The following is a 21,455-nucleotide window of genomic DNA, read 5'->3' on the forward strand; positions in this document are numbered from 1 at the left end:
TTCTAAGTGGTTTACAGAGTCAGCCTATTGGCCCCAACAATCTGGGTCCTCATTTTACCAACCTCAGAAGGATGGAAGGCTGAGTCAACCTTGAGCTGTTCAGAATCGAACTCCTGGAACGAGTAGTGTAGTGTAGCCTGGAGTACTACATTCTAATCACTACACCACCACGGCTCAAAAACCAGTTACAAAAATTGTTTGCATAGTATTAGATATCAAGCATTTTTTCTCTCTCAAAACAATGCATCATATGAAATGTTTGGAGGAGGAGATCTCAAACTGATTAATTATCATTACCTTCACAAAAAAACCCACTGTTGTTTTATACAAATGTCTCTAAATTGGTATTCCCAAACTGAATCATTGACCCACAAAGAAGCAATTAAAAATTGCTGTACTACCCCTAAATTACTCTCAGTTTAAGAGTGCACAGAAGAACAACAAAAATGATAAGGGATCTGAAAGCTAAACTGTACAATGAACAATTGAGGGAACTAGGTATGTAGTCTAATGAAGAGAAGAACTAGGGATGGTATGAGAGCAGTACTGAACAGTACTTGAGGGGCTGTCACACAGAAGAGAGGGGTCTTCAAAGCACCTGAAGCACAAGAAAATAACAGGTAGAAGATAATTAAAGAGCGATCCAGTCTAGAACTAAGGAGAAATTTCCTGACAGAATAATCAATGGAATGGCTTGCCTGCAGAAACTAGGTGTTCCATCACTAGAGATTTTCAAGAAGAGACTGGATAGCCATCTATCCAGAACAGTATAGGGTCTTCTAGTTGAGCAAGGTTGGAATAAGGTAAAGGTAAAGGTTCCCCTCGCACATACATGCTAATCGTTTCTGGCTCTAGGCGGCGGTGCTCATTACAAAGCCGAAGAGACAGCACTGTCCGAAGGCATCTCTGTGGTCATGTGGCCGGCATGACTAAACGCCGAAGGCGCACAGAATGCTGTTACCTTCTCATCAAAGTGGTCCCTATTTTTCTGCTTGCATTTTTACATGCTTTCGAATTGCTAGGTTGGCAGAAGCTGGGATAAGTAATGGGAGCTTACTCCGTTATGCGGCGCTAGGGATTCGAATCGCTGAACTGCAGACTAGAAGACCCGTTACAACACTAGTTAGAAGACTAGAAGACTTCTAAGGTCCCTTCTAACCTATTATTATTTGTTCTGTGGATATAAAATTCAAGAAAAGGGTGGTTCTGCTACTACCTCTCCTGCAGGGTTTTTTGTTGTTCTTATTAAGAGTGTCTTATTGATCACTCGGAGAAGTACTGATACTTCATCCAGAGATCTCAATGGTTTTAGTATGGGGATGGCATCCATAGCGCAACGTAAACTGGTTCCTGTGGACATGAAATCATGGAAAAGTGACAGGTATAGGTTTTGATAAAATACTAAAGGATTTCAGTGAAGAACTTTCCATACAGGTGTACGAAAGGCTCAGATCTTTCTTTTTTAAAGGAGAGGAAGAAAAGTATTTACATCATTGAACGGTGTTTATAGCAGTATTCCAGTTACTTGGAGGCTGAGAAAGACAACCCATGGATAAACGCATTTAAGCTATACAATGGTCATTTACCTCTTTATTTTAGTTACAAATGTATCTAAGAAAAACCTGAAAAATCTCACTGGGAAGTCGCTTTACCTTTCTGTTAAATCAGAAACAAACGTCCTCATAGGAAACTATAAAAGACAGTCTGTGCACATATGGGTGAATGAAAAGAGCCAGTGCAGAAGTGAGAGTAGAGAGACTCCTGCTGTTTGATCTGTTTCCTGTCTGACTAGAGACAGCAGAAGAAGCAGAAAGCAAAGGATCTGAGCTGGCAGCCAGAACTCGTGCAAAGGGTAGAAAAAAGAGTTGGAAGGGGCTATTTAGACCATGAAGCTCCACTATCTGGCCAGTGGGGGATCTAAATTAAGTGTTCATAACAGATGGCTATCCAAGCGTGCTTGAACATATCTACTTCTTTAATTGGTTCCACTGCCAAAGAATTCTTGTTAAGATGCTTTTCCTATCATCTAGTGTCTAGTCAATATCTGCCTTCCTGGAACTTAAGACCCCACCTAACCTGAACTCTGAAATTATGATGCCTTCTCTATGCATTCCCTTTAAATTCCTGAAGAGTACTATCATATTCCCTCTTGGCCGTCTTTCCTCAGAGTTAGGCGTATGCAGTTCCCTTGAATTCTAACAACTTGTCTAGAAGGTGCTACAATGGAACTACTATTTCCACCTTACTTAGGAGCATTGGCAGCACTTACACTGGAGCTTAATACAGTGCTGGAGCTTAATACAGTGAGATCCTTAGCCATGGGCAGTTAGCCACAATGTGGTAAAAATGATGGAATACGCATCATGGCATCATGATGCAAGCTCTACCCTTCGGGATTGTGTCATGGCATCAGAGGCAGGCAGGCAAGAAATGGGGCTTTGCATCGTGTTGCAGTCCCCGTTTCTGCAATTGCTCTCTGCCAGTCTCAGGGGTGTGTTGAAGAACTGTTTTATTCAGTAAATCAGAGTCATGCCATGTTTTGATGTCATTTGTGAATGCAGTCCCTGAATATTAAACAGGAAAGTATTGTAATGATACGGGAAAGCTCTTGGCACAATGCCCTTCCAAGGATTGAATTGCATTGTGGCCCCTTGGTGCAGTTTTCTTTGCATAATTCTTGTTTAATTCAGTGGGAATACATGGCCATAGATTGGAGATTCAAAGAGGTAGCTAGCACTTAAAAAGTTTCTGCAGGAGGAAAATGGTGCTCAGGAAACTATAAATTACGGTAGGCACCTGTATGCAGAAGGCCAACCCCCAGTTGAATTCCATAGGGTTGAGAAAACTTGTATACTAGTGGGCTACAAATCCTCCCATTTGGAGCACAACAGATTAGGGTGTGGTCTTATTTTTCAATAAGAATAAAACACAGGGATGAAATGTAGGGCTTTTTGCAGTTAAAAAGTCTGCAGATCTGGAATTATTCAATAAGAGCAATATAAGCAGATTTATATAGTAAGGCAGATATTTTCTATTTCGCTGTTGTACTTTTTTAATAATAGATTTAAATTGCAAATTGCTTCATTTTATTTTTCTCTTGTATCAAGGTCTTGTTTATTCTGGCCAAATAAATGCTAGAATTCAGAGCAAAGATCAAAACTTGCGGCATTATTGCAGGACAATTCTGATCCAGTATCAAATTCCAGAATAAATTCTACTAAGTCTGGGCTGCTTCCAGAGAACATGCATTGTGAAATCATTAGATTCAAATATGCTCTTCTGTGTTTTCCTAGAAGCTCCATTTCTCCCCTCCATACCAGGAGGAATCTGACTTCCATGGAGGACAGAAAGATTATAAACTTAATTTGTTAACTTATAATTAAAATTTAAAAAATCTGATAATCACCACTGCAGGTAGTCCTCAATTTATGACCACAATTGAAGCCAGAATTTCTATTGCCAAGCAAGATGAGTGAGTCATGCCCAATTTTATGACCATTTTTTTACCACAGTTGTTAAGTGAATCATGTAGTCATTAATCAAATCCAGCTTCCCCCATTGGCTTTACTTCCAGAGTAAGATTTACATCTTAATAAAGATTTTCAAACTGAATATAAAGATAAAACCAGAAAATTTTCTTCTGGGTTTAATGGAAAAATATTTGGAAAATTTTTGGGGAGAACTTTGATGTTATATATGTTGACAGCAGCAACATTATGCACAAAAATGGAAGAACACTTTGATTCCTACAATGGCTGAATGGTTGCAAAAATTGATGGAGTTAGCAGAGAGGGCCAAAGTGACTATTAAAGAAAAAAATACAATTACTTCTGGACCACTTCTGGACTTTGTGTTTGAGATGGAAAAAATGAAACTTTGATTTTGGGTTTTACCAATTAATAGGTTTGTTGTTATAAAAATGGCTAGTTTTTATTTTATCTTATGTGAAATTAAAAGGTTGAGATTTGATCTTACTATCTTATTTTACTGCAGCAAAGGGAGTTGGAGGTCGACTCAACACCTTTTTTCCCCCCTTGCCCTGTACTTTTCCCTTCCCTTTTCTTTCACCTATTTTCCTACCATTTTCTTTTGTACTTTTGTATTAGATATTTAATAATAATAATAATAATAATAATAATAATAATAATAATAATAATAATAATAATAATAGCAGCAAAAACAACAACAACAATAATAATGACTTTGCTTGTCAGAAGCCAGCTGGGATGATTGCAAATGGCAAAAAACAGGACCCTAGGACATTGCAATTGTTAATACATTCTGATTGCCAACTTTGATCATGTGGCCATGAAGATGCTGCTATGGTTGGAAGTATGAGGACTGGTTGTAAGTCATTTTTTCTATGCTGTTATAACTTCGAAACAAATGGTTACTGGCTAAACAAATGCTTGTAAGTCGAAGACTACCTATAGAACTTTCTGAAACGGGTGTCAAACTTGATTTCATTGAAGGCCACATCAGGGTTGTGTTTGACCTCAGAGGGCCATGGTGGGGAGCTGGGGGGCATGGTGAGTGTTTGACTCAGGCTCAATATGCATTCCCCCCCCCCTTCTTTCTTTCCACAGTTCTTTACTATAATCATTTTCCTATTTCTTCTACCAGATATTACTGGCAAACATTTATTAGTTATTCTTCATACTCCACAAAACCTTTTATTTCTAAATTTATACCCCATTGTTTCATAGTAAATTGCTTTTCCAGGCAGAAAAGCTATACTATTATATTTTTATTATTCAACTAATAATAAAAATACAATAGCATAAATAACATGATAATACAAGATCTAATACCAGAGGTAAATTTCCAGGATAGTAAATAGAAATGGCTATCAATTATAGATGGTTGATTGTAGATTAAATGGACCTACAGTATGTAAAATCTGGCATTAAACTATAGTATTAACATAGGATGTTCTTGTTTTCTATCCAAATCAGGCACTTACTTGAAGTCTCATAATTGTAATGCAGTTCAATCCAATCCTCCTGCAGCACTTTGCTGGCTGAAAACAGGTTGCAGGGAAGCTCTGGGAGGCCCATTTTTGGCTTGCAGAGTGCTGCTGGAGGCTGGGGAGGCCAAAAAGGGGCTGGTCTTTTGATATTTCTAGGCCAGCCCCGTGGACCACATTTAAGCACCCCATGGGCCAGTTGCGGGCCTCGGGCCTTGAGTTTGACACCCCTGTTCTAAAATGATTGTGATGAAAACTCTTTCCTCATCATAGTTTCTTGTATATGTCTGTGTGTCTGTACAGGGAAATAACTATAACACTTTTTCCTTTCGTTTGGAAATTCTTGATCATCCAGGTCATATTTGTCCCAAAAGGCAACTGGACTTTTTTTTTTTTTTTTTTTTTTTTGGGGGGGGGGGGGTCCTTCAGAAACTGAAGAAGCTTTTTGGCTGAGAAGTGAGAATTTTCAAAGAAAAAAACCAATAAAGTTTAGTTGCTTTTTGGAAAAGCACCTTTGAGATACCTTTTTTTTCCATTTCATAAACATAGTTTTTAAAATATGTCCATAAAACATTATTAGCATTATTTCAACACTTGAAATGGCAGATAATTATCTCTACCCACCCCACCAGATCTGAGAGGAGGAACATGCTCTATATGGTAACAGTGATGTCAAACTTAAGGCCCTTGCGCCAGATCCAGCCTGTGGGGGTGCTTAGATCTGGCCCATGGGATCGCCCTGGAAACAGTAAAGGACTGGCCTGCGGTGCCTCTGCCAGTGAAAACGGAGCTCACTGAGCTCTGTTTTCGCTGGCAGAGAATTGCAGGAGGCCGTTGCAGCCGAAAATGAAGCTTGGGAGCCTGTTTTTGCTGGCAGAGCACTCAGGCCACCACAGGCGCCCCCAACATGGGTGATGTTGAGCTGGCCACACTTACCCTGGTCATGCCTACCCCAGCCCCCCCAAAGTCAAACACAACCTGATGTGGCCTCCTGCAGCACTCTGCTGGCCAAAGCAGGGCATGGGGGCCCATTTTCAGCCTTTATGGCCTTCTGCAGCACTCTGCGGGCCAAAAATGGGCCCCAGGGAAGCTGTGCAAGATCTCCTTGTGGCCCGTTTTTGGCCTCCATGGCCTTCTGCAGCACTCTCCTGGCCAAAACCAAGCCCATTTTCGGCCGGCAGAGTGCTGGAAGTTGTAGAGGCCAAAAACAGGCCCCAGAGTCTCATGCATGTCCCCACACCCTGTTTTGGCCAGCAGAGGCTCCAGGGGCTGGTCCTTTGATATTCCAGGCGGGCCAGATTTAAGCAGCTTGCAGACCTTGAGTTTGACATCCCTGCTCAACACAACCTCAACTTTTAAAATGTCTCTTCCAAATAGTGTCTTATAGATAGTTAAATGAGAATTCCCAGATGCCATGGGAATCGTAGTCTAGCATAACTGACTAGCAGTAGGAAGGAAAGGTTATTTTAAACTACCCCTCTGGACAATCCCTTCTTTTCTACACCTTAATTGTTGAAAGGCTGGAAAATGCCTTTCTTCTGAGGGTTCGGTTTTCCTGCTGGGAGCACTCCAGTGCAAGGATTCAGACAACTACTTGGAAGCCGGTTCTTTTTATTTTTTCAGGAAGGCGAGAGATAGCAAGAAGTCTGCGTTCCTGGAGCTAGCTCTCTTTGTATAATAAAAACCCTGATTTTTATACCTTTTTTTCCTTTTGTGTGTGAGTGCTTGTGTTTGTATTTCTTAATGTTTTAAATCCTGTCAGGGGTTGTCTTCATTTCCGCCGGAGGGTAAACTGGTAAACTCCGTGGGGTGCAGAAGGCAAACTTTGCAGGGTGGTTTGATTGGATTATCAGTTTCCTAATGTTTTCTTGTGGCAATCTCCTGTCTGTCTCCTTTGCAATATATTTTGTGTCTTTTGTCTGTTTGTTTAGCTGATTTGGCATGTCTTGTGTTTGTAAGGGTTTTCTTTTCTTGTTTCCTTAGTTTTCTTAATTATTTGGGCTTTTGTCTAAGGGGCTTCTTTAATACCTTTTATTAAATCTCTTTTCCTATGCAAGTTTGTTTTATGGCTGGCCTGATGTTCCCTTTGGGCTTTTCCTGCTTGGGTGTCACCACTGTCCTCATGAAGTTCCCTTTCCACAAATAAAATATTCCACTTAGTATCTTCCAACTTAGTATCTTTAGGGGATGAAGAAGCTCAATGGTACAAATCCAGTGAAGCTGGATCAGGCTCAACACTAAGTTAGTCTACTATTTTATTTCTAGCAGTAGATAACCAAATGTTTGCAAAAAATCAGGACTGCTGTTCTATGCTGACCTGCCTGTCCTCAATTCCTTAGTTTATGGGAAAAAATAATCTGGTGCCCACCATATTATTTGACTATAATTCCAGGGCCCTCTTAAATAGCTGACTATGGTGGGAGTTGTAATTCATCATTCTAGAAGATTGCTTGTGCATGATTTATAACTATCCTGTGAATTACAGTTTTTAAACAGTATATTGGAGAAGCAGTAGGAGAAACAATAGGTTGTGTTCAAATAGGTTCATTCCCCTGTCCCTTTGCAGTTGAAATGTCTTATCTATTACCAGGTGAAAATACAAAACAGTAACTTTTCTTCACCTCCATTCTGCTTTGTATTGATTAGCGAATAAAATGCCTTTGAAATTATCTTGTTATGACACATTTGTATATAAAACACACATCCTGACCACATTTTGACAGGAATACGTGCAGGATGGTGTACCATCATGTGCATGAAAAGAGGTTGTTTTTCTTAAGGGAAAGAAGAAAACATGAAGGCTAGGGAATATACTGAAACTGTGATAAAGTTTTTGAATTGCTTCCTGCAGAAGTTGAATGCTGCAGATAAAAGAAAAACAATAAAACAGAAGTCAACTATATGCAATAAAGAAGCAAATTAATGAAAGCAATCCAAACTATACATTTTTTTTCAGAATTAGGAATTGGGATGTGTTTCTTAGAATTAATTTTTTAATTAAAATTAATTAAAATAATATTTACCTCATTGAGTTGTTGCTATGAGGGGAAATAGGAAGGAGTATTATGTATGTTCCTGGAGTGCCTATACTGAAAGGCAGGATATAAATCTAATAAATCAACTAACATGACTTTAAGAAAGTCTGTTTACATTTTTATTTTAAAGTGGTAAGGTGTTATTTGCTTCATGGAAGCACTTGTTGTTTTTTGTATATTTACAGTAATTCAAAGCCCCTCTTATTTTGGGTGCAGAGAAATTTCCAAGTGTTCGCACTGGCTTACTTCTTACTTTGCAGACCTAATTTTGAAAAATATTGGCGAACATTAATTAATGCCCAGATTATGGAACTGCAAGCAGCTTTTGTCTCTATCTTCTGTCCTGCTACAATCATACAATTCTTGGTGACATACTAAGAAAGAATACAATAAAATACCCATGTTCTAATTGAAACCCCAGACAAAAAATAAAGAAATGATTGACAATTGTAAAAAAGCAGGGAATATCAATCAATAAAAGATTGCACTATATACAGGCTAAGAGTTTGGTCTTCAGCGTTTTCTTAAGCACTGGCAAGGCATCAGACACAAACAACCAGGCCCCAATTTGAAGAGTTCAGTTACCTGTTTTACTTCTTAAGCCTATATACAAGAATGTTCTTAGATAAATGGTCTGCACCTCAATGAGACTAGATAAGCTTCAATGGCATTCAGGAGGAAGGATTGGACTTTGCCTTCTTATGCCCATGTGGGGAGTCTAGACTAAATTCCAGTTTGACTCCTCCCTCCTGGCTTGGCCAGTCTGTCTCCTACATAGGAGGCTAGCTTGATATCCATCAAGAGGTTGTTTCAGAATATCAGTTCTGTTCCAGAAAAGCTACTCTAGCTGGCTTCAGCCCCCTTGAGCTTCAAAATTGTGGCATTATAAGTAACATTTCCCTAGGTGATCTAATAGGCCAGGCCAATGCTGGTTGGAGTGGGTAGGGTAATGAAATGAAATGTTGGGAAAGTGTGCATTTCTTAGTCTTATTCCTAAATCAGCCTCCTCCTACACTTTCTTTTGCCTTCTCTTGTGAAAAGAAGGAGGTGTGCCCATAGAGGTGGTATTCAGCAGGTTCTGGCCAGTTCTGGAGAACCAGTAGTGAAAATTTTGAGAGTTCGGAGAACCAGCAAATAAAATCACTGACTGGAGGTTTTACAATATCCTTTCCCTACCACGCCCACCAAGCCACGCCCATAGAACCGGTAGTAAAAAAAACTGAACCCCACCACTGGCCCATAGACCAAATTCAATAGTCTGCCCCTAATCTCCTGTCAGCTTTTGGGGGGGGGAGCAGGAATCTCACTTGGCTTTTAAATGTGAATATCTATGTTCTGAAAAGAATGTGAGGCTGGATAAAGTAATGATTAGGACCAGGATTAAAGTTGGTTTTCATTTGTTAATGTGAGTACCCCTTCTATCATATTTAAAATGATAATATATGGACATTTTTCCAGAGGGGCTTTGATGAATGATCACAACTCTCAGGCATCATATGTACCTAGGTCCTCTGGTTGGGCATCCAACCAGCTTTAAGACTTGTGGACTTCAACTCCCAGAATTCCTCTTCCTGTTAGCTCAGGAATTCTGGGAGTTGAAGTCCACAAGTCTTAACCTTGCCAAGTTTGAAGACCTTTGCTCTAGATCAGTGGTGGCTAACCTTTTTTGGTTGCTGTGCCGATAATTGCACTCGCGCTTGTGTGCCAGCACCCAGAAGGCAATGCATGCTGGGCCCCCCATGCCCCCTGCACATGAGCACATATGTGCATCTGCGCATGCATATGCGATCCCCCACATGCACGCCATGCATCTGCGCATGCACGCGATTCCCCCCGCATGTGCACCATGTGTCTCTGTGCATACACGTGCATCTCCCACGCACCCCTGCCCCCGCACATGCGTGCCAGATACCCGACAATCAGCTGTCAGGTGGTGGTGGTGCATGCGCATGTGCAGTGGGGCTCTTCTGGGCGAGCTATCACGTGCTGGCAGAAGTGGCTCTGTGTGCTGCTTCCAGCATGCGTACCATAGGTATGGCTTTAGGTGTTGGAGGGACTTGAATAAAAACTCCCTTCTTGTAGGAGTTCATAGAGCTCATAAATTAGTATCAGCCATTCATAGTAAACCAGGTCAGAAAACATACACTGCAGGGATTCTAGAAATGCTATTTTATTATTATAGGGAAACTTGAAAGGCTGTGAGAGTTTCTTTGAACCTCATTTTATACCAGTCAAAATCAAAATGGGGGTGTTTTGAGAGATTTTTCTTATGCTTCCCATTCTGAGGACTGAGTTACTATTCTTTGTCTCTTAACAGTTCATCTAATCCAAGGTCAGCTTTCCATTCCTTTGGAATCACCCGCCTCCACATATTTTTCATGACCTCCTCTACTTGGGTTGTTGGGACTTGATTGCACCTCCCTTTGCTTCCTAGTTTAGGTCTCTGAGTTGGATGGCATTGTTTAGAATCCTTAGATAACCAAGATGTCCTTTACTGTGTAGGCACAGCTGACAGCTGGGAACTGGATTTGTTGATGGATTTGCATACATCAAGATACAAGTAAGATATAATCAGTGTATAATCAAATTTCTGGCTGAATATAAAGACAGACAGGCAACTCTACAAAGGCTTCCACACAAAGTTTCTTTATTGGCTCACAAGGCATTCTCAAAGTATAACTCACAGTTATGTTGAGATTCATCTAATGTCCAACTCTTTGCACAAATGACTTCATAGTGTAAAAGCATAGTGATCTTTCATCCCATAACGAAGGAGCAAGGGGGTGAGGCACCAGCACGCTGCTGGGGTCCAGGCAAGAGTGAAGAAAACTCCCCCAACCCAACCAAGGGTCAATTCAGTGACCAATCAAGATTACAGATGTGACCACATGACATGAACTACATTTCCCATGATGCATTAGCTACATTTACCATGAGGCATTCCCTTAAGGGACAGCTCCCAATTCTAACTTAATTATCTCAATTCCCAATTACCTATATACTGTCTTGACAGCACAATCGGGATTGTGCCACGGGGATGATGGAAAGTGCTGTACTTTACTAATAAAGGAACATAATGTCAGAGAACATTTTCCGCTTTACATCCTATTTTCTAAATGAAATTTAGAATGCAGATAGACTTTGTTTAGCAAATCACATTGGGACCAGCAACTCAGGCGTTAAATGAAGTGGTCACCAAGGGAAACTGCAAATCTGATTCAGATCTTACTTCAGCTTTACTTGCAAAGGTTATAAATGTGAGGATTGGTCAGAAAATTACTTTTTCATCACTACCATAACTTCAAATGGTTACTAAACAAAGTAGTTGCTAAATGAGAACTACTTGTAAGAAGAAAGGATTCCTTAGGTTGTATCTAATTTCTAATTACATTATTATACTGATGTTTTATTGCCAACAGATTGAAAATGGTTTGACTTCTTGGACCATCCATCATTTTTCAGTGTGACCAATTCATGGTTAATTAAATGCCATCTTCTGTAGCAAATCATCATTATCGTTGTTGCATTCAGTCGTAGATTTAATTTTGAACTGGCATAAATTTTGAACATGGTAAATCATCATTTACCAACCTTGCTTGTTGCCTGCAATATTAGTTTCTGGAAACTGGAATCAATCAAGAAATTGGTTCAAGGGAAAATGCAATATTCTCAGTCTTTTGTAATCCACCCACATCAGTTTGCTTTTTTCTACATGGAACTGTGACATTTAGAGACAATATTTGCAATCTGATCAAGTTCTTGTACAAAAGAATACTGCTACTGGTTATTTTTTGCGAGATAACAGAGTATAGAACCACATTGATGAAAGTACCTTGTGAAGTCAGTTTACCAGCGGTGACTCACCATCTCTGCCTTTTGAAAAATAAAAGCAGAATTAATGGGAAGAGAGAGCTGGTGAAGCTGCTTGAGCCATTCAATTTGTAAAATTAATTTGAAAAATGGAAAGATTATACTTTTAGTACCAAAGAGAATTAAACATCCAACATTAGCAACAACATTCAGGGAACATTCAATGTTCTCTTGCAAAATGATGCTGAAAGGAAATTTGCATATAATGGCTAACATCCTGATTGGATATATAGAAGAACTTTACTTAGCCCCTTACCACACCACTTCCAGCTCCTAGTCTCTCACAAAGTAGTTTGAAGCCAACCAGTAATCACATTCACATTTGTGGACCACAAATTTCTGAGAATAACATGGGGCCAATCTTTGCTTACTTTAAGTTTAACTGTCAGTATCCTTTCCACACTTGTAGCAAATGCAACAAGTATCTCTTCACCCTATATCTATACAATAAGAAGATAAAATAGATGATTTGCCAGCCTGTACCCCAATCCATTCATTAAGCTTCCCAATCTAATCCAATCTATTTCACATCCATGCACTAAACGGCCTGTCCCATATAGCTTTCAAATTTAGAGGAAGTTAGCCAGGTTTTCTTTCTTTCTTTATTTTTGTTGAGCATGTATTATTAGATAACAGATATAAGTACTGTATAATCATGATGCATGAAATGGATACAAGTAAAAGGGAAAATTAGGACAGGGATGGTAAGCACATTGATGCACTTATGCATGCCCCTTACAATCCTCTTAGAATAGGGTGAGGTAGACAGTCTAATGTTAAAGATTTTTGGGAAGAAACCACAGTCAGGTAGTGAATTCCAGACATTGACTACTTTGTTGCTGAAGTCGTATTTCCTGCAATCAAGTTTAATGCGGTTTACCTTGAGTTTGTATTTATTGTGTTCTTGTGTACTGTTGTGGTTGAAGCTAAAGTAGTCATTGACAGGGAGGATATTGCAATAGATAATTTTATGTACTATGCTTAGGTCGGACTGAAGGTGGCATAGTTCTAAGTTGTCTAAGCCTAAAATTTCAAGTCTGGTGACATAAGGTATTCTGTTACCAGTAGAGGAGTGAAAAACTCTTCTCATGAAATACCTCTGGACTCTTTTGATTGTGTTAATGTCTGATATGCAACGCAGGTTCCAGACAGACGAGCTGTATTCGAGAATTGGTCTAGCAAATGTTTTGTATGCTCTAGTTAGTATTACAATATTACTGGAGAAAAAGCTATGCAGGATTAGGTTGACAACTCTTAATGCCTTTTTGGCTATGTTGTTACAGAGGCTCTAGCATTTAGATCATTAGAGATGAGGACTCCAAGGTCCTTGACAGAGTGTGGATTGTCTAAAAGGTCATGTCCTTCAGCTTGTATTTTATTTTCTGATTATTATTATTTTTGCCAATATTTAAGGCTGGTGCTTAGATTCTTTCTATTTTGGCACATGTTCCATATATCTAATGTTTTTTATTTATCTGCTGCATCTGCATGTTTTTTTAAAGTAATATGTTCCCATCTTTAAATGATTTTGCTTTGAATTTTTGCTTTGCTCTGAATCCTCTGCCAAGATTAGACAATTGGTAAGTTTGGTTTTAGAGAATTCCTATCCATAATGTATGTCTTGGCTAGCAAGCAGTTCTAAAACACACTTTAAAAGGGAAAGCCAATGAGATTTACTTCTGAGTTGAGCACTGTTTTGTACAGAGCTGCATTTAGCAATTGCTTCAATTACTAATATGTATGCCCACTTTTGGGGAATCTCTTTTGGTAATATTCTTTTTCCCCTATGACTTAAGTATTTATTTTTTCTGTAGACATCATTCAGACTTGGCTGGAACATCAGCATCAGTACCTAAGTCATTTATAATACCTAGGTTAGATCAGGCAAAAGTATGATAACAAAAACAAACCAGCTGATGGCATAAAACTAAAGGAGGTTGCAAGTTCTTTGGAAGAAAGAATGTTGATTGAAAATCTAATAAACCTTATTCTGTAATTGGTTTCATTTATATTGGCAAGTAATTGCCCAAGAAAATACACATAGGGAAACAGACATAATAAATATGCATAGAAAAGATAAGTGCCCTATGATAAACCTGTAACTAATGTCTTTCACATGTTAAATTTCATACAAATAATAAGATAATCTGGAGTAAATAAGGAGATATCCTGAATTAACATTCCTCCCTCCCTCCCTCCCTCTCCCTTTCTCTCCCCTTCTCCCTCTCCCTCTCTCTCCCCCTCCTTCCTCTCTCTCTCTCCCTCCCTCCTCTGTCTCCCTCTCTCTCTCACACACACACACACACTGATACAATAGTTAATACATCATTAAAAGGGTACCCTTCCTCTTTGCTCTTGTTTATTTACTGAAATTTCAGTACAAGAAGAATGTTAGCTTTGTTTTGGGGGTATATGACCAGTTTAAATGGAAATCTTGGAAATAAGCGGCTGTTCAACAATTAATCCTTGGGAGAGTTTGTTTTACCATGTTGGACTTCTGGCCTTGATGTTAACATTAGAAGTGAAGGTTCCATTCATCTCCATTCCAGTATATGGATGGTTCCACTTTTCATTGATTCAGTAGCAGTGTTCCTCTTTATCATGACTCGTAGTGAGTATGCCTCACCCATTAAACTATAGGAAATGGTGGAATACATGCTATAGATAAATGGTCCATGGCAGGGGTGGGATTCAAGAATCCCAACAACCGGTTCTCTGCCCGGTTGCTGGATGGGTGTGGCCATGGTGGGTGTGGCTTACCAGAACTTCTGGGAGGGCTGTTTTTCACCTTCCCCAGAGTCGAAAGGCTTCCTTTGGACCTCTGGAAGGGTGAAAATGGCCTCCCCTGGACTCCAGAGGCCCTCTGGAATCCAGAAACAGGCTTGTTTCCAGACTTCTGAAACTTCCGGGAGGGCCATTTTTCACCCTCCCAGAGCCTCTGCATGGATCCTGCACTTACCTGCATCCAAAACAAGCCATGTGGAGACTTCTGGGAGTGGCAGGACAGGGCGGGCAGGGCCAGCCGGTTGGTTCAACTACCGGTTCGGCGAACCAGATGTAAATTTAACATCTGGTTCACTTGAACCAGTCCAAACCGGCTGAATCCCACCCCTGGGTCCATCCTGAGACCTTTGAAAAGCCCAAATATATGGCATATCTTTCTCCAAAGGACACCATCTTGCCCTTATAATATTTCTTTTGTGATTATAAAAGTGAAACTAACTTCATTGGCTTTCCAAAACTAGGTGCAGAAGCTGGGGAGATCCCTTTCAGATCCTTGCTTCTGAAGCTTCCAAAAGAAAAAAAAAATATCCTCTCTACCAATAATCTCATTTCTTCAGGGTTAGTCTGTCAAGGACTCTAGACCAGGATAAAGGCTGTGACCTCAGCCTATATACAGACACATTCTTCTGTTTTTGTTTTTGTTTTCTCTTTAAAATCTCACTTCTGCACTCCTTCCCTTTCTAGTAGCTGACAGATTGGTCTGGATAGAAATTTGTGTGCTGGTTAATATGTTCTCTCTTCACATTTCAGTTGCAATTAATAAAGAACATGTGTTTTTATTTACTGCATTGCATTGAACTGCATGGGTGGATGGTGGTGGGGGTTTAATGCCACCCTTTTCCTGACAATTTAGAGTTCCACACATGGAATCCTCTTCTTTCTTAATTTTATCTCCAAAGCAATTCTGTGAGGTGAGATGAGGTGGCCTGAGTAAGCATAACTGCATCAGAATCTCCTATTTTAATATTTTAAAAGAAGAAAAACATTATCAATAGTGGATAGATTAGATAGATAGATAGATAGATAGATGACAGATAGATAGATAGACAGACAGACAGACAGACAGACAGACAGACAGACAGACAGACAGATAGATAGATAGAGGGAGGGGTGGGATTCTACCGGTTCTGTCCTGTTCTATAGAACCCCTTGTAACTTTCTAAGCAGTTCGAAGAACCGGTAGTTAGAAGCGATCTCCTTTTGTTTTTTTCCACCCTTATTACATTCTTGCCAGAATGCCTAGACTTTCTGTCTCCGGAGTTTCGGAGGCTTGACTTTCTTAGAGGGGAAGGGTTGTTTTAAGATTTTTACACTGCTGTTGGGAGGAAATACTTCCTTGGACAATCAGCACTTTGAAGAAATCATTGAATAATGAAGCAAAGCTTTTAGTGACAAGGAATCAACATTCATCAAGGCTTCTTGACTAGTTAGAAAGATTGACATTCAAATGTGAGTTTACATACCCTTTCTGAGTTTTGGTCTAAAACTGGTTTTTGGTGAAGGTTAATTCTGTGCTTGGTGACATTTAATCCTGTGTTTATTGATGGGATAATTTTCCCTATTCAGCTTCAACAAGCAACAGCTGCTGTGTGATTTCATTATTTGTATTGTGTTTGAATTTTTCCCTGCCTCATGGTTTCTTTTTCTATCTGGGGAGGGGGTCTTCCTTCATTGCTTTAGTACTATCTGGCACTGTCCTTTTGGGGTATACTTCCAAGAGGCAGGATGCAAGCTTGACACTGATTTTGGAAATCTGGATGATTTCCTTAGGATATCTTGTGAGGTGAGTGAGACCAGATGGTATCTTTAAGTGATGCAAATGGATCTAAGGATTGCTTTTCCTGGGTGTGCTTTTTCTGTAGAGCTTAAATGACCTCTCTGCTAAAGGGTTTCACTTTATGAGCAAGAGATGGCTGCTTGATAGTTATCACTGCATTTTAACTATTTTCATTCCTCAAGGTGCTCTGGCACCCTGCCTGATTTGTAACTCTGGTTTACAGGATATTTTTAATCTAATGATTGGTTTTTAGAGCAGCTTTTTGCAAGCAAAGAAGCTTTTTATATTTTTGTACAGGTAATCCTTGACTTATAACAGTTCATTTAGTGACCATTCAAAGTTACAATGGCACTGAAAAAGTGACCTATGACCATTTTTCACACTTATGACCATTGCAGCATCCCCACTGTCATGAGAGGCCAGGGAGGAGAAGCACCCCTTGACATGAGTGATGTCGAGTTGGCCACACCCACCCAGTCACATAACCACCAAACCACACCCACCAACTAAGTCATGCCCACAGAACCAGTTGTTAAAAAAACTGAATCCCACCCCTGGATAGATAGATGATGTAGATGTAGATAGATATGGAATACATTAACAACACAAATGCCAATCTTTGTGAATGCCCTTGAGAGTTTTGTACCACATGTGTAATGTCCAACAGTCTAAGCTAAAGGTAGCTTGCAAATGGCATGAATGAAGTATTGGCATATTCTGTCCTACCTTAATGTCCCCATTAAAGGCAGTGAGGGGAGGGTACAGCACCTCTAGACTAGGAAGAATCGGATGCTGTGGAAATATCATAGTGTAAAATCTTATATTTTTGTACTGGCTTTTGACTTCTGACTTTGGTTAGCACCATGACTAACTGTTTCAATAAATGCTGCTCAGCATTCTGCCAGAGAGAAAAAAATCTGTCCACTTGTAAAAAATAATGGGAGGAAGGGAGAGAACACAGAGAGAAACACCTATATCATATGCTAGCTGAGATAGGTAAAGGCAGCAGCATTATTGCTAGTTTCTTTTCTTTTCTTTTTTCTTTTTTGTGAAGCAGAAAGTGTAAAGGAGACAGAACAGTAATTCTAGAGGTTAAAAGTCCACACATCTTAAAATTGCCAAGTTTGAAAAAGATTGTCTCAAATCTTCCTTTTACTCCCTTTTTAAGTACAGCCTCCTTTTGACTAGAAGATATTTTTACAATATAGGTTTATCCAATATAGTTTTACAATATAGTGTTTAACAATGCAGTTTTACATTATAGTTTAGCTCTTTAGCTTTTTTATACATAAAACCCCCTGCTTTTTGCTTTTCATTGAACCATTCTAATCTCAATAAGGCATGCCCTTTATCTGTTGAATGTAATGAGGTTTAAATTTTTGATAATAGTTTTACATCATATGCCAATCGGAAAATGTTTCGTTAAGTTACAGGCTGAAAGTAAATCATTTCATCCTTTGTCTTGTACTGCTGAATCTTTGGTAGATGACTCTCCCCTTCTGTAGAATAGCAATCAATAATCATTAATACAAGCTTTTGGATTCTCTATCAATCAGACACACGTTTTTAATACCGTATGCTTGCTTCCTGGGCTCTGACTTTCCATTTGTCACAATAAGGAATGCATTGTATTGCTCTCAATGTATAGTGTTTTTTTCTTCTTTTAAAATTATTCCCGAATATTAATAAAGAAAAACTATTAGATCGAACACCAGCCTCAGCTAAGAGAGGCTAAATTATTTAGTTGGCTTTTGAGCTGCTGTTGGCTTTTCAGCCTGACAGTTGTTGCTAGGCTACACCAATAACAGTAGGCCCATTTTATTACCAGCATTTATTTCAATCCCTCACCCTTCATTTTTGCATTGGGAAAGGGTAATTTCATTCTTATCTCCTATTTCATTTCAAATGACTGCACTCAGATTTAAAAAGTTTTGACGCTGGCAGTCATCCATTTCAATCATTCTCGATGAGCTGGTCACAGAGAGAATCAAAATGATTGTGCCTTATTTTATATCTATTCAGCCTCATCCCTGCATGTGGTTTGTACCCATTCCTTCTTCTGAAAGCACCTGAAGAATTTTATGTGAAAAATAGGCTTCCTTTTTAAACCCAGCACGCTCTTTTTCTTTACAAATGCTCACATCTCATTATGATATTAAATGCATATATTACTAATAATACAGAGTGATAATGTATTATTATGACAAATATAAGGACAGAACACTCTCATTTCAAGGTCTCTATTTTCCAGCAGTTGCCTTTGGCACTTCTCAAGCAGGATATGATAGGGGTGGCCTTTATTTCTTACTTGAAAAATCCTTGGGCAGGTCTTATTTATATCTTCTTGTCTCTTTGCTGTCCTTGCTCAGCCGAGCACAGAGACCTCAGATTCTGTCTTCTCTTCTGTTAGCAACTGTTTTATTTGGCACTTTTCTTCCTCTTCTAATGTAAAATGTGCCAAACATCTTACTTCCAAACCTATTAACACAGAAACATTTCTCTAACGAATAAACTTCTTTAGAATGTCCACTTATTACTTTAGGCAACATCAGCTGATAACATCATCAACTTCTCAGCCTTTTGGCCAAATGTCATGTGTAGTATCTGTTCTTATTAATTTAATATCGGATTCGTCCTTTGGGATAAGATTGGATAATTGCACATTAGAAGGTTGACTTGATGCCAAGTCTTTGTTGTTTTTAATGTTTTAATCTTTCTTAGTTTTATAATTTTAGTACGATTTTATATATTGTTTTAACTTTTGACTGGGAGCCTTCCAGAGTTTGGTTAGATGATATAAACCTTTTAAATAAATTAATAAACACCAATTATGTGGCAATAGGGTCAGTCACAAAATATAAGTATTGTGTTATGCCCCTGTTAGAATCTGACTCCGAGGGAGAGGAGGAACAGTCGACAGGAAGTGGGAGTGTGGCTCCGGTGGTTGTGGAGGAAACTGGGGAAGGGCACAGGCCATCTGGGCATTCAGAGGAAGACCCAGGCGATGCCATCCCCTCTTCATCCTAGGGCACGCAGGGAGGAGCGGATAAGGGAGAAATGTGAATAGTGTGGTCTACGTGGGAGGAAAGGGCCTTGATCCCCTTCATGGGCTGCAGCTGTGAGGACTGTTTAAAAGGACATACTGCGCATGGGTCAGTGCTGGAAGCAAAGTGTGAAAATATTTCTAGTTTGTCAGTTCTTATCTGAGTTTTGGCATCCTTCCCAGTGTGTGTATTTCGGTATCTGTGGATATCTTCAAGCCCTTATCCTGCCTTGTCTCATTAATTGCTTCAGTGTGGTTTGTGTTATTTTTTCCTATTTACAATTTATGTATATTTTGAGTTTGAATGGAAGTTCTTCCTTTTCGCAACTGCTTGTGGGGAGTTTTTTCTCCAGTCAATGATAATTGGACCTTTGAAGCCAAGTTGAAGGAATTAAAGGGACATCATCTGTTTTTGTGACTTGGTTGCTTTTGTATCCCACCCTGGGTCAACACATAGTACTTGACTTATGGCCACAATGGCGATGAGAATTTCCATTGCTAAGCAAGGTGGTTGTTAAGTAAGTCGCACCCAATTTAACCACTTTTTATGTCGGGGTTCTTAAATGAATTACTGCAGATGTTAAATGAATTGTGCACTCACTAAGTGAATGCAGCTTCCCTCAATGACTGCTTTTCAGAAGCTGGCTGGGAATATCACAAATGGTGATCACATGATCTCGGGACATTTCAATCATCCTAAATACAAATCAGTTGTCAAGAACCCAAATGTTGATAACATGACCATGGAGAGGCTACAACATTTGTAAATGTGAGGACCAGCTGCATGTCACTTTTTTCAATGCTGTTGTAACTTCGAATGGTTGCTAAACAAATAGTTGTAGGTCAAATTGTATTCCAGTGCAAAAATTTCACAGTTCTCCCCACCTTTCAGAATGGTTAATTCCACTGCCTCTCTGCCCCAGTTAAGTAACGTACTCTAATGATGACCATTCATTTCACATTAATTGTTATATTTGCAGTTGGCATATATTTGTACTAGTTTCATGTAATGTCATTTATTAATGTAAAAGGCCTGTTTCCAGTGCAAGTCTGGGTAATGCACTGTATTAAAACAACTTAGAGATACAGGTGAAAAAGCAATATAAAACCTATTATTATTATTATTATTATTATTATTATTATTATTATTATTATTATTATTATTATTAAAAACCTTTTGCTTTTTCATCTGTATGAATTTAAAAACAGTCACATCACAGACCAAAGGCCCATCACCCACCCATTCTGGGGAATGACCAGCTTTTAAGAGCTCTTTTGACTAAGATGAGGGTTAATCAAATCTCTGGAGAGATATTATTTCAAATGTCAGAAATTAGTCAAGTTGGCAATTTATTTTATAATGTGAAAATTTCTTACTGATAGCCAACTTCTCTGAGAACTCAACAGACGCAGTCCCATACTTCTCAAATATTTCCTCAGAGGAATTAACTGTGGAACAGACTTGCATGTTTTTCCAACCATCTCATCTCAGAATGTGTCCTAGGTACCATTTATGTCTTTTTACATTTTTTTTAGTCCAACAAAGTGCTAGGGGACTCCTTATTTTTTTAGCTACAAATATTACTGTCATCTAAAGGAGGTATTAGATTATAATGACAGAAATAAAAAATGACAATTTGCATGTTGCCCTAAAAGCCATGGCTTTTTAAACTTAGGTTTTTGCACAGTTTCAAAGCAGTAAAGCACAGAGACTGCATTTGCACAATGAGCCAAAATGAGACAAGCCACATTATGAATAAGTGTGCTGTGTTAATTTCAGCTAATGGGCTTTTCTTCACTGCTTATTTGATGTGTTATCTATCTTTCTGGGAATCATTGAAAATATATATCAGCATGGTTTATTTATTTTTGCTCCCAGTGTCAATCTCAATCTTGTTTTATTCTTCCATTGTTCCCAGTCACTACAGTCACCTGACTTTCCCCAAGTTAATGGGTGATAAATATAATAGGCTTTATATA

At 39.1% G+C, this 21,455-nt stretch overlaps 1 protein-coding gene and 1 long non-coding RNA gene across 5 annotated transcripts in view; one reads left to right on the plus strand and one right to left on the minus strand.

Annotated features, from left to right (window-relative positions):
* GHR (growth hormone receptor) overlaps positions 1–8,662 on the minus strand; it is a 154,653-nt gene extending 145,991 nt beyond the window's left edge. The window contains exon 1 of one of the 2 annotated variants that reach the window (XM_087958466.1): positions 8,587–8,662. The gene's annotated coding sequence lies outside the window, so the exon portion shown is untranslated. The remainder of the gene's footprint in view (positions 1–8,586) is intronic. The other variant, XM_087958469.1, reaches the window with a different exon arrangement.
* Positions 1–21,455, plus strand: part of LOC148132585 (uncharacterized) — a 62,190-nt gene that overhangs the window by 2,646 nt on the left and 38,089 nt on the right. The window contains exon 2 of one of the 3 annotated variants that reach the window (XR_015748253.1): positions 20,114–20,244. The exons of the other annotated variants lie outside the window; for them this stretch is intronic. This is a non-coding gene — a long non-coding RNA (uncharacterized LOC148132585). The remainder of the gene's footprint in view (positions 1–20,113; positions 20,245–21,455) is intronic. 3 annotated transcript variants of the gene reach the window in all.

This window comes from Notechis scutatus, chromosome 2, assembly GCF_049901735.1.
Source record: "Notechis scutatus isolate UNSWTSFEM ecotype Mainland chromosome 2, rNotScu1.2, whole genome shotgun sequence".
Classification (NCBI taxonomy): domain Eukaryota; kingdom Metazoa; phylum Chordata; class Lepidosauria; order Squamata; family Elapidae; genus Notechis; species Notechis scutatus.